The 12,534-nt window shown below is 40.9% G+C and overlaps 1 protein-coding gene across 23 annotated transcripts in view; it reads right to left on the bottom strand.

The window, feature by feature from the left end:
* The window catches only part of ATXN1 (ataxin 1), a 208,495-nt gene that overhangs the window by 57,326 nt on the left and 138,635 nt on the right, over positions 1-12,534 (bottom strand). For 22 of the 23 annotated variants that reach the window (XM_081206296.1, XM_081206298.1, XM_081206295.1 and 19 more), the window contains one exon: positions 6,867-6,963. The exons of the other annotated variant lie outside the window; for it this stretch is intronic. The gene's annotated coding sequence lies outside the window, so the exon portion shown is untranslated. The remainder of the gene's footprint in view (positions 1-6,866; positions 6,964-12,534) is intronic. 23 annotated transcript variants of the gene reach the window in all.

Genomic DNA, 12,534 nt, shown 5'->3' with positions numbered 1-12,534 from the left:
AAGAGGCTTCCACTTTGAAGAAAGCTAACAGAATTATCAACTCCATGTGACCAAATCATCTAAACATCCCTGAGAGTTCTTGATGCTCTGCATATCTGGGAACATTGATAAGTTACAGAAAATCTGAATGCCATGCAGTTCCTACACCTGGAGTGGTGGGAGGTTTCTTATCACATCACCCTTCAGATAATGCATAATGGCAAATTGGGGGAAAGGAGATGATATGAAGTTAGCAAGAAAGAAAATAGTTTTGTTTTGACTTGACTGAGAGCTGCCCAAGAGTAGGAGGATTTAGGAGAGAAAGCTGCAGTAGTCAACAAGATGACTTGAGAGCTTTGATTTGTGTTTTGGGATGTCAAAACAGCAGTACAACAACAAACGTAATACCGATAGAAAGCAATTTTAGATTCCTAGTAGTTCAAAATGAGATTTACCTATGCCTGTGAAACAGTAAGCTTACAATAAATAGCTAGGAATAGCATCTACTCTACTAGATAAATAAATTCATTTTCTAAAAAGTAAAATTGCAAGTATTTACAAAACATTGTCTTGCCCCTAGAACTTAGTAAAGATGGATATACAGTAAACCTTAAAGATAACGGAGGGGGAGGTTGTTCTATTATTTGAAAGGTGGCTGGAAAACATCATTCTGGGAGAAGTGTGAAATAAGGGCATCTCCTTAAATTACCTAGCCTGCCTCTTCATTTCTACATGCTGAACAGCCAAAAGAGCCAAGAGCAATCAAGGTAGCTGCTTTCCTTTCTCTCTGCCTCCCTCCTGACCTCTGTGCCATCAGATCCCTCTGAAACATTATCAGCACCTGTAACTCTAAGCATCATACCTGACACAACCAGAAACATAAGACTCATTCTGAAGAAATACAGATAGTACCAACACCATCAAGTGTGCATGAGATCATCTAACATCCCTACCCAATGCACCCAAGAGTTTGCAGTCAGATATTATAAAGGCTGTAAACAGACCTCAAATGGATGTGAGCAAGCACGTTATTCTCAACTGAATAGTATTTCTCCTACTAGGTCTTCATGGACTTACACATCAATGCCATTGAACTTGTTTGGATAGGGACTCCTAACAGCAAACAGAGCATTTAGTTGGGATAGCAGGCTACCTGCCTAAAGATTTTATTGCCGTAGCCGTTTTAAACTCCCTGGAGTAAACACTACTATAGGGATGACAATAAGTTACACTAGAATGTCAAACTGATTGGCACTCCCCCCCCCCCCCGATGAACACAATGTTTACAATCAGAAGCAGATCAGAGTACATTTGAGCTATTGTGAGGCAAAGCATTTTCAAAGGCTGCAATCCTATGCATTACCTTCTTGGGATCACTTCTGCGTAAATGGGACTGAAAGGTAAAGGGACCCCTGACCATTAGATCCCTGAACTTTAAGGGTGCTTTCCCAATAGCTATACCACGGGTAAAATCAACAAGTGCTTCTAACAATTAAACAGCTGGTTATGCAGTCATATTTATGGTACTGTTGTGAGCTTTGGTATGGTGTCGAGCTGTATGCCAGACCCTCTAATCCCTGAATCCAGCAAGCTTTCTACTCATGGGAATAGCCAAACTAGCCCCTCTCTCAACAGGCAAAGCCAGAGTTGAGGGCAGAGTCAGAGTGATGAGAGCTAAAGAGGCAAAGCAGCAAGCTGAGATAAGACAGAGTTACAGAGCAATGTTTGACGTCTGTTTCAATCCAAGGCTGCAGCAATGGGGGAAGCAAGACCCTATTGGGGTGTTTGTTAATGCTGCGAACCCCTCCATCATAGGCTCAGGCTGTAGGTATGTGTAAATAAACCATGTATCATCAAGACACCACAGTCTCCACTGTCCCTCATTCCAAAAGGAAACACGAACCCTGGGAAAGCAACTGGAACCCTTGGGATCCAACACTGTTCAGAAATAGGGGTGGAGTGCAACAGTATTAATCCCAATTCTTCCTCTTGATTTTCATGGAAAGACTTCACAGATCAATACTAAGAACAGCCTGCCTTCTAGAAGATTTTCAGAATTTCACAAGAAAAGAATCACAGGAATGGTGAAGGAATTTACCAGGTTCAAATGGTCCATTGAGAATTATAAGATAATACAAAGCCATTGTAAGATTAGCTTTGCAATAGGTTTTTTCTCCAAAGCAGGAATGTTTATTGCTTTCCCAACATTACATTTTTATGCACCATAAGGTATGGTTTCTAAAGGTAGATCTGTGTAATGTAATCAAATAAACATCCACTTTTTTTTAGAACAAAATATTCCACTGAATCTTTGGAAGGGTTTATGTTGCTTGTTTTAAGCAACTACTGAATCATTAATATTCATTAATATTCAGCCCAAACTAAGACTTGGAGCCTGATCGTTAGCTGCTTGAAAACATATTCCCTGATGTCCATGGGACTTGCTGTCAGGTGAAGCCTACTTAAGAGTAGTGTTTCTTTTATTGCTTTCTGGAGTGAATGTGAAACTGGTTTCTTTTCCTGGTTAGCCATCTACTTCATTAACAGCTTACTGATTGGGGTAAAACAGCCATATAAGCAGTGTGATATCTTTCCTTTTTCTACTGTTTTGCTTTCCTTCATTTCTACCTGGGAGGAAAACAAAGATATGCAAAATACAACTCAAATTTGTTGGGTCTTAGGCCATATGACTGGTAAAGCTCAAAACAAATGAGAACTTCTGCTCCGTACTGGAAGCACAGGACACAAACCAGAAACCAGCAAACAAGGCATTCTGAGTTATTATTCACTTGGTGTTAAATACTTATGATTTTGGCAGAGATCTATTAGTCCCTTGAACCCTGATGTACAGCATGCCTACAGAGCTATGCCTATTTAAAGGCAAGCAGCAGCTGTCTGTGGCTCTTAATCAAGAATAATGCCTGAGAATAAATCACTGCCTTTTCAGAGACTGCGTTTTTCAAATAACTGCAATTCCTGCTCTTTCTGCCCCATCCCTAAAAATACGAGGTGGTTCACAGAAGAGAGTTGCTTACAAGAACAGAGACATATGGATGCCCTGCCTCTCTCGGCAGTCTGCAGTTTCTGTTAAAAAAAAAAAAGGCACGAAGTGAGCCTGTAAACAGATGCAAACAAGTTTAGAAGCAGACTAATTCAAAATTTCAAACTGTGTCAAAACTTTCCATTCATTCTGCCATGGTAAAAAGCTGACAGTTCTCCCAAGAGACCCACAACATGCCATTCTCAAGGTCCATGGCAGGAGTACTTCCTGCATTCAAAACGCCTTGCAAAATGTGAATTAACACTTTCTTTTTTATGTCACTGCATAAAGATTTTTGCCATACTCTATTGGGACTCTATGGCTGCCAATGCTGTACAAGTGAAATGGTGTGTATAGAAAAAATGTGTGCATGGCTCTCTGCCATTTAGTACAGGAATCAAACGTGACACCGTCTACACAGCACATGGACTTGTTCAGTGACCGGGCCTGACAATTATCAGGGACGCGGGTGGCGCTGTGGGTTAAACCACAGAGCCTAGGACTTGCCGATCAGAAGATCGGTGGTTCGAATCCCCACGACAGGGTGAGCTCCTGTTGCTCTGTCCCAGCTTCTGCCAACCTAGCAGTTCGAAAGCACGTCAAAGTGCAAGTAGATAAATAGGTATCGCTCCGGCAGGAAGGTAAACGGCATTTCCGTGCGCTGCTCTGGTTCGCCAGAAGCGGCTTAGTCATGCTGGCCACATGACCCGGAAGCTGTACGCCGGCTCCCTCGGCCAATAAAGCGAGATGAGCGCCGCAACCCCAGAGTCAGCCACGACTGGACCTAATGGTCAGGGCTCCCTTTACCTTTACCTTATCTACATTAAAGCATGTATCAGTGTTATGCCAGTTCCCCCAAATAAGTCTGGAACTTCTAGATCTAAAACTATAATTCACAGAGAAATAATTCCCTGGGGAAACGGGATAACAAAACAGTCTAAGTCCACTGTATAAAGTTGAAGAACCAGTGTTTGGGATGAACTAAATCAGTTTAGTGAAGTTCACTGAACTAGTTCAGAAATCTCTGAAGTAGCTGCCATAATTGCCAGGTGAACTAAAGATGAATTTTGGGTAGAACTCTGAATGTTTTCTAATTCAGCCTCACATTCATTCTCTCCCAATCCCCCCCCCAGCAAGCGGCCTGGACTCTTAGCTTTCATAATATAAACAAAGTCAATCAGAAAAGAAGGAAAAAGAAAGTTAGAAAGCAAAACTAGAGGCAATATTCTAAAGCTTATTTGGCAGGTGAGGTCTGTTGCTACCAAGGACGCTCAGTTACTGTTGCTAAGCAATCCAAAGAAAGGTATGTGAGGCATTTCCTTATCTGCCCTGCTGAAGAGATGCAGTCTCTTCCAACAGGAGCAGCTTGCAGGGACCAGGAACAAAGCAGACAATACCTTGTGCCTTTAACAGCTGTGTGGTTGGCACAAACTGAACAGCGTAAGCATTTTCTAGCATGAAAATACAATTATGGGGAAAGCTTCAAAGGCTGACATACATCTGTAATACATCTTATTAGTTACCCATAGCCCCTGATTTAACTTTTGGACCATGTACTTCAGTATAGCAGCTTATAACATTTTGAATACTGAAAATATTTTGCAAACAGTGAACTTTACTTTTTATGAACCACAAACATATTATGGCTGAACCTGATCTGAACTAGTTTGTTTTGTTAAAGGATGAGCAGGAACGGCAACTAATTCCTTTTTGAAAAGGATTATCTTGAACCAGAACTAGTTCATTTTTTAAAATGAAATTGTAAGTGTTTAAGTGTCCACTTGTTTCATTGCAAAGGAGGATGACAAGGAATCAGAAAAGGTGCCCCCCCACAACCTTTCTCCCAACAGAGAAAGAACACTGACAGCAGGGACCCAAACCGAAGTAGGGCACTTTCCAAATTTGTTAGGTGCTAAGGATTCGTATAGCATCAATGCTTAAGTGTCCAGAGTATCTTTGCAAAGGAGACAAATGGGAAGAAAACCAGAACAACTGGTCATGAGCCACGGCCTCATTGGCCATGTCCTCATGACTCCCTAGCAGCCCTGCCAGGTGCAGTGGACACCAACCATCTGAGCTAATACCTAGACCTATCTTGCATGTATAAAAGGAAGCATAACACCATGTGCATTATTTTTCTAAATAAAATTGTGTTCTTCCTTAGCAGATGGTTGGGATCTCACAATGCTAAATTTGTAGCCAAATATATTTGCTACCATCCAAAGGAGGATGGAGGGTGTAAGTTAGAGAAAAAAGATGCTGCTTTGTAAACAAATAATTTCTAGATGGATTTGGCTCCAAGCAGTATTTTAAAATGAGATTTGGCTCTGCATTGTGTCTGGTGGTGAAATGATGTAATTATAGGTAAGAGGCAGAAATGCTTTAGCTGAAACTGAAATTGATTGCATTCACCCCAGAAATGAAAACATCAGTCCAACCCTTAGCTATGGAACACCCTTTAGAAAAATTAGCAACCCCCATTTCATTGTCATGAATTCCAGATTTGTCAGCAGGATTAACCACTTAACAAGCATAATATGAACACATATTTCTAAGTTAAGAACTCAGATGCTGTATGAACTTTTGCCCATAGTTGTTGCTGTTTTAAATCACTAAGCTGTAAAATTTTAACAGATAAGGGTTTATATAGCAATGGTAAAATTTACAGCTTGATAACCATGATGCTGAAAAATACTATCATTGTAAGAAAAAGAAGTCTAGCATTGCTCTGCCTCATAGACATTATCTAAAGAAAAAAGACCACAACCACCACATTAGGTGAGACACATGTATCCTGATATCATGCATGTTTACTTAGAAGTTACATTTTGCTGCCTTCAATGACATAAGTGTGCACAGGACTGCAGCCTTACACCCTGATCCTATGTTTGCTTTTTTCAGAAGGAAATTCCACCGAGTTGAATAGGTCTTATTCCCAGTATTATTTAGGACTGCACCATACTTAACTAGTAAACTCAATTCCTTGCAGGCAGAAGTCAGGGAGACATGCCCCCAAATACATATGTGTGAAGTTAGCATTATTAGTCTCTGGAAGTAGAGCTAGATGCCAAGTACTGCTGCCTTCTTGAGAGTCAGAGATGAAATTCATATACAGGCGGTGACCATTTTGTATGGGGGTTCTGTTCCCGTCTCCTGCCCCACATTGGCGGAGCTCATATAAGTGTGCCCCGCCCTCCTATGCCCCGCCTCTGTTCTGACCTCTTCTGGGTCCAAAAGTACCCATGCATTGGCGAACACGTGTCATTTGGATGTGCCTGTAATGGTTGCCACTTGTAAAATAATTGTGTATATTTTAACAGCTAAGACAAACAAAACCTTGTTCATATATATGTCACTTTCTGGCATCACATTTTTACTGCTGAAATACATCTGCTGTATTATTCAATATTACGTATTACATCTGAATAAAATTTCAGTTCTTTAAGGAATCATAAATTGGCAGGTGTACCAAGACATAGAACACTTCTAGCTATTTGTTTTGTGAATCTTCGTACAGTTCATATCTAAGAGATTGAGCTGGTTATTCGCGTGTGAGAGAAATGCCCTCCAAGGAAAAGTGTTACAATGTGAGTGGAGGATTGAAAGGAAAACATGTCCTATATGAAAAATAGGGAACACCACACACTATTACATCATTACATTAAATAATTCAATAATTATGGTTTCAAGTAGTAATGAAGTGAATGGCGCTCTCAAAATAACTGAAAGGCACCACCAAATAAGTCTTGGGTGTCAGGAAAGCTATCCTCTTTTTATTGTAATTATTCAATGTCAAAAATATTTACAGAGGAAGTATTCAGTAATGATTATTGTATAGCTTACTCACAACATTCACTGTCGTCAGTTGGGAGTCCCAGATTATCCTTCACCTTGAAGAATTTGCAGGCATTGCTGGATTGTTCACAGGCCCTCAGTGGTGCTCTCTTTCAAATAAAATAGAACATTTTTTGAGTAAGAAAATCTGTATGCAAATTGTCAATAAGTTTCTATAAGCTTAAAGGAACAAATGTAATTAAGACTGGGAATCTCACTCCTGGCTCCCAAGTTTAATGACTGGCTGTGCTTGCAGTTTCAATTTCCATGCCACCACAGCTGAGATGGGACTTGCTTGGTAAACACATAAAACACATATGGCTCCACTACAGGAAAGTAATCCGCAAAGGTGGGGCTTTATATTGTCACGATATCGGCATTATATCTGTGCTTCATTTAGTACGCAGGGGTGAAGGGGCCACCCACACATAAGCGTGTGCATGGTCAGAGCTGTTATTTGGAATACATCATAAGTCTGCATGGTACTGTACAATCTGAAGCAATAAGTGCACTGTACAATTCTGCAGTGCTGTGAAAATTTCCACTTGGCTATCATCCAGACCCACCCACTAAGAAAAACACTTACAGTATAAAGTGCAACAGCAGTTAAAGAGCATTCAGTATGTTCACAGATTCCCAGCTTCAATCCCGAATAAGGAGGATTGTTATATTTTGCCTGAACCGTGACCCTAGTTTGTTTTTCCGTATTTGTTATACTACCTCCCAGATATAAGAGACACATATTCTGTGGTTCGGGAATTTCTGCTAGTGGATGTAAGGAACATGACAAACATGCAACTTCTAAGTACCAAAGTAGAATTTCACCCTCTGGTCATTGTGCCAAATTACCTCCCCCCCCCCCCAGCGTGTACATTATGTGCAGGTACATGACTGAAGTGTGGTGAAAAGTATAAATACCAAACAGTTTGTTCACTAATATTTTGGAACAGGTGATGTGAGTTTATGGCTAAGGAAACAGCAAAATCTGCAGTTAAAATTCACCTAATTTTATGTCAGAATGTAAGAACCTTTGAAGTCATGTTATACTCTCAGATCATTGGTTCCACTGCAGTGCACTACAGAATATTCCTCAGGCACAGAATCCAACTGTGCTACTACTGCACAGAAGGATGCCCCAGGACAAAAGGTATCAAAGCAACTTACAATTATAAAAGCATACCTAATACAAACCTTTAAACACACACACACACACACACACACACACACACAATTATTGACTGAAATGGCTCACCCATCATCCTTCAATGACATCTGAAAGCAAAATGTTTGCAAAGGAAGTGGTATGTGTGGCAACAGAACTTGCCGGCAGGCCACTTCTCATATTGGCCCAATTGGTAAACTAATTGATGAACAGGACTGGGCCTTATGTATTTCCTCTACTGCAAGAAAGCTAACTAGTACAACTACAAAATTGAACCAGTTATGGTGGGTCTGTATCTTTCATTTCTTTAATTTAGCGTAAACAAGTTTTTCAACAGTAATAAAATTTGATGGAACATACCATGCTTCAAATTATAATATGAGAGACCAATGTATTAACAGTTGGAAATGATGTACCAGCAGCACTATAGCATTTTCCTTTGCAAGCAAAAGTATTTTGCTATGAGGAGAAGGGAGCGCCTAAGCTTGATCTGAACGCCAGACAGCTGTGCCTAACAATGCTCTACTCTCTTGGTATTTGCACAATACCTCCCTCTTCCAGTCCTGTGAGGTGCTCTGTAATTTGGTTGTTCTAATTCACAGTTCAGGTAGCACTAATAAAAATGCAGTTACAAATGCCAGCAACCATGTTCCCATTTAATTTTTCATATTATCTCATCACTAATCCTTCATTCGCTTGTATACACTAGTTCACTTCCTCTTCTCTTTTGCATGGAATAAGCCTTAAACAGGTTGACTCATGTTCCAGTGACACCAGGGAGAGATGAAACAAGGCTTTTTTCAAGTGCATGCCATTCACATTATTTAATGTGCATAGTATGCATCATTTAAACACGTTTCTAGGGTTCAAAGTAGTGAATTTGTTATCCTTTCCTTTAGCAGTAATCCACCACCACCACCACAATTGGTATTTAACAGAGTAAGACCCACTGAAATTAATGGACATTACATACAGGTCCTGCTATTGGAACACTCATTATCTGAAATTTCAGTTATCCAAACCCAAAGAATTATATCTAAACCTTGCTACACGAACAGCTGATTCAGATACCCACACTACCTGAGTTTCCCCACTACCTTACTTATTTGTGTTTTGCTGGTTGCGAGACAGGCATACTGGGCAAAAATCATGGCGGCAGAGATATCAGACAAATCAGGCAGCGTGAGAGATCAGACAGGAAGTAGTTTTTCCTCTGTTTTTGCTGGTTGACTGCAGCAGTTTGGGGCAGAAACCAAGGAAGGAGAGAGATCGGACAAATCACAGATTAGAAATTTTCCCATAGAAAATAATGGAAATCATCAGCTTGTTATGTGAACGGTCACCAAATGAATGATTTCCTGGGAATGCACTGTGTTTAGACAGTGGAACCTGCATGTAGTAACTTAGTGTCATTGTCATTAATTCCAATGGGCCAACTCCACAGGGGCCACAATTCAACAAAGAGTTAACTGAAGCTCATTCATTGGGTTCAACTTTGCGTTGCACTGTGGTCAGGCATCTTATTACCTGCTCTAAACACTGCTAGTACAATGATTACCGGTGTCTATGATTAAGCAGTGTCTATTTATTAAATTTGTTAGTTGCTTTATATTGTCCAGGGCAACCGAAAGTGACTTATAACTAAACAGAATTCCCAGAAGAGATATGGATACTCCCATCTGCCTAGGATGTAAAGGCTGCGATATTGCACAGTGCAGCCCAAGGTAGAAAACCCACAGCCCTCAAGTTGTTGTTGGAATACAATTGCCATTAACCTTGACTACTGGTCATGCTAGCTGCTTCCAAACCAGGCTGCTCCTCTGCTCAGTGGGCTGCTATCAAGCTAAGTGCATTGTGTCTCAGGAAAGCTACCCATTCTAAACTGAGGCCCCTCAGCATCTCATATTAACTGAGATATGAGGAGCATAAGACACATCTAAGGTAAAGGTAAAGGGACCCCTGACCATTAGGTCCAGTCGTGACTGACTCTGGGGTTGCGGCGCTCATCTCGCTTTATTGGCCAAGGGAGCCGGCGTACAGCTTCCGGGTCATGTGGCCAGCATGACTAAGCCACTTCTGGCAAACCAGAGCAGCACAAAGAAACACTGTTTACCTTCCCGCCTGAGTGGTACCTATTTATCTACTTGCACTTTTACGTGCTTTCGAACTGCTAGGTTGGCAGGAGCAGGGACCGAGCAATGGGAGCTCACCCCGTCGCGGGGATTCGAACCACCGACCTTCTGATTGGCAAGTCCTAGGCTCTGTGGTTTAACCCACAGCACCACCCGCGTCCCTAAGACACATCTAGGTGGAGCCTATTAGACAAAAACAACTTTCCCGCAATTTCTGACATGAAGAGGTGGTCAGAAGAAGAAAACTTATGTGTACAGAGGAACCTGAGTGAGAGGCAAAAGGGAAGGTGGAAAAACTGGCAGTTGATTGTACCCTAAGGCTGCAATTCTGTTCACAAATAAGCTATTAAATCCCGTTAAAGTCAATGGACTCTAAGAAGCCTCAGCAAGATTGCAGCTTACAATAACTTGTACCTTTTTATTGCGGGGGTCAGCTGTTTTGTTGACATAACCAGCTATTATTAAAATATCAGAAGTCCAATACAGGAAGAATTCAAAAACCTGAATTAAAAAAAGACCATTTTTGCATCCACCTACTCACAGTACTTAGCACTTTTTATACACGCAGACGTTCTTCTGGGCTAGATAATAGGAGCTGTCAATTCAATTTCACAACGTGCTTATTCCCAGGAGTATTTCATTGTTTTAGCATTTTATTTTATTTTTAAAAAGAGATCTCTTATTGTGCTTAGTATTTTTTTAAAGTACTATTAATGGCCAATTCTAATCCATTCCCCTCAAAAATTAAAAAAAACCAAGACTTTCCACTCTGAAGTTAGCAGCATGATCAGATTGATTTGCATTAGGCAAGGATGCTAAACTGCTGACCAGCCGATAGCATGTGACTTTATGTCATCTGGCTACTCTGACTATAGGTGCAGTGAGTGCTCCTTGCACAGAGAAGCCATCAGGCTCACAGAAGCAAGGAAGGATAAGCAAGCCAAACCCAGCTTTGCTGAGAGCTTCATCTTTCACCCTTTCCTCATCTTGTCATATTCCCCAAGCCTTGCATCATTATTTATAAGCTGAAGTTCAGGGCCCAAACAACGCCCCCCCCCAAGCAATGTACAAAATTCAGAAAAATATAGTAATATACAAAATCAAAGTTACAACCTCTTATTAAAAATGGAGGACCAGCATTAAAACACCCCCCAAAGCACATGTTGTAAATAACTATGATAGATTTATCATAGTAATTTACAACATGTGCTTTTGGGGGGGATGTTTTAAGCTCTCTCTTATTGACACAGAGATAGGGGGGTCACAAGTCTTTCCAGTGGCACTGAGTATCCCATGTGGAGGGAACATTCCTCTTTGCTCTGACCTGGTGTCTCATTTGTACGCTTGAGTAATACCCTCCTCTTCCTTCATTCACCATGCCAGGAATATAATTCACAAGTGAGCACATGCCCCTCAAGGTTTGGAGTTGATGACAGGAGGACTTCTGCACCTATGTTTCTGAGTCCCCTTGGGCAAGATATCTGAAGTTGGTTCCCTCAAAATATGAGAGACAAGGAGAGAACTGGGTCTCTCCTGCTGCTTTCAGCCTTCTCTTAAAAAATCCTGGTACATTTTTTAAAAAACCAACAACAACCACCCACCCCTGCTTAGGTTCCTGGTATTAAAAGAGTTTTAATTTGCTTAAGAGTCTGAGAGCCAGAGAGCCTCTCTCGTTACAAAATAATGGAAGGGTGCAAAGTTGCCACTCTTTCACATTCTGTGAACTGGATAAGACACTGAGTGCAAACTAATACTTCCTTCAGTAATTCTCCAATGTATAGGGGGGCAGGGAGTATATGCCTCTCATATGCAAGAGACTGTCCATGTCCCACTCTTGAGTCCCCCGTCTTAACTTCCAACCTTCTACACCTCCAAACTAAGTATTATTTTCCACTTCCAATTCTTGAACAAAAGGTTATGTGACAGATGCTGATAGTTGAAACAGAAGAACAAACATCTCTTTAAAAGATGTTTCTCATTTATTTCTAATTATTGTTAGACTGCAATAAAAATTGCTTAAAGTAGCTTATTACTTCTTCTAAAAAGCACGTCAAGTGCAAGTAGATAAATAGGTACTGCTCCGGCGGGAAGGTAAACGGCGTTTTTGTGTGCTGTTCTGCTTCACCAGAAGTGGCTTAGTCATGTTGGCCACATGACCTGGAAGCTGTCTGAGGACAAATGCTGGCTCTATCGGCCGATGGAGCGAAATAAGCACGCAACCCCAGAGTTGTCAGCGACTGGACCTAACGGTCAAAGGGTACCTTTACCTTTATACAATTAAGAATATTGCTGTAATCAAGAGATTCTAAATGTAGAAAATATGGGGAAAAAATTGTCCCCCAATCTCAAGCAAAATTGTTTTGATGCAAATTCCACTGAATTCGTTA

The sequence above is a fragment of the Podarcis bocagei genome (genome assembly GCF_964188305.1).
Source record: "Podarcis bocagei genome assembly, chromosome: 8".
Classification (NCBI taxonomy): Eukaryota; Metazoa; Chordata; class Lepidosauria; order Squamata; family Lacertidae; genus Podarcis; species Podarcis bocagei.
The sequence above is the reverse complement of the archived record's forward strand: the minus strand, read 5'-3'. Positions and strand labels throughout refer to the sequence as shown.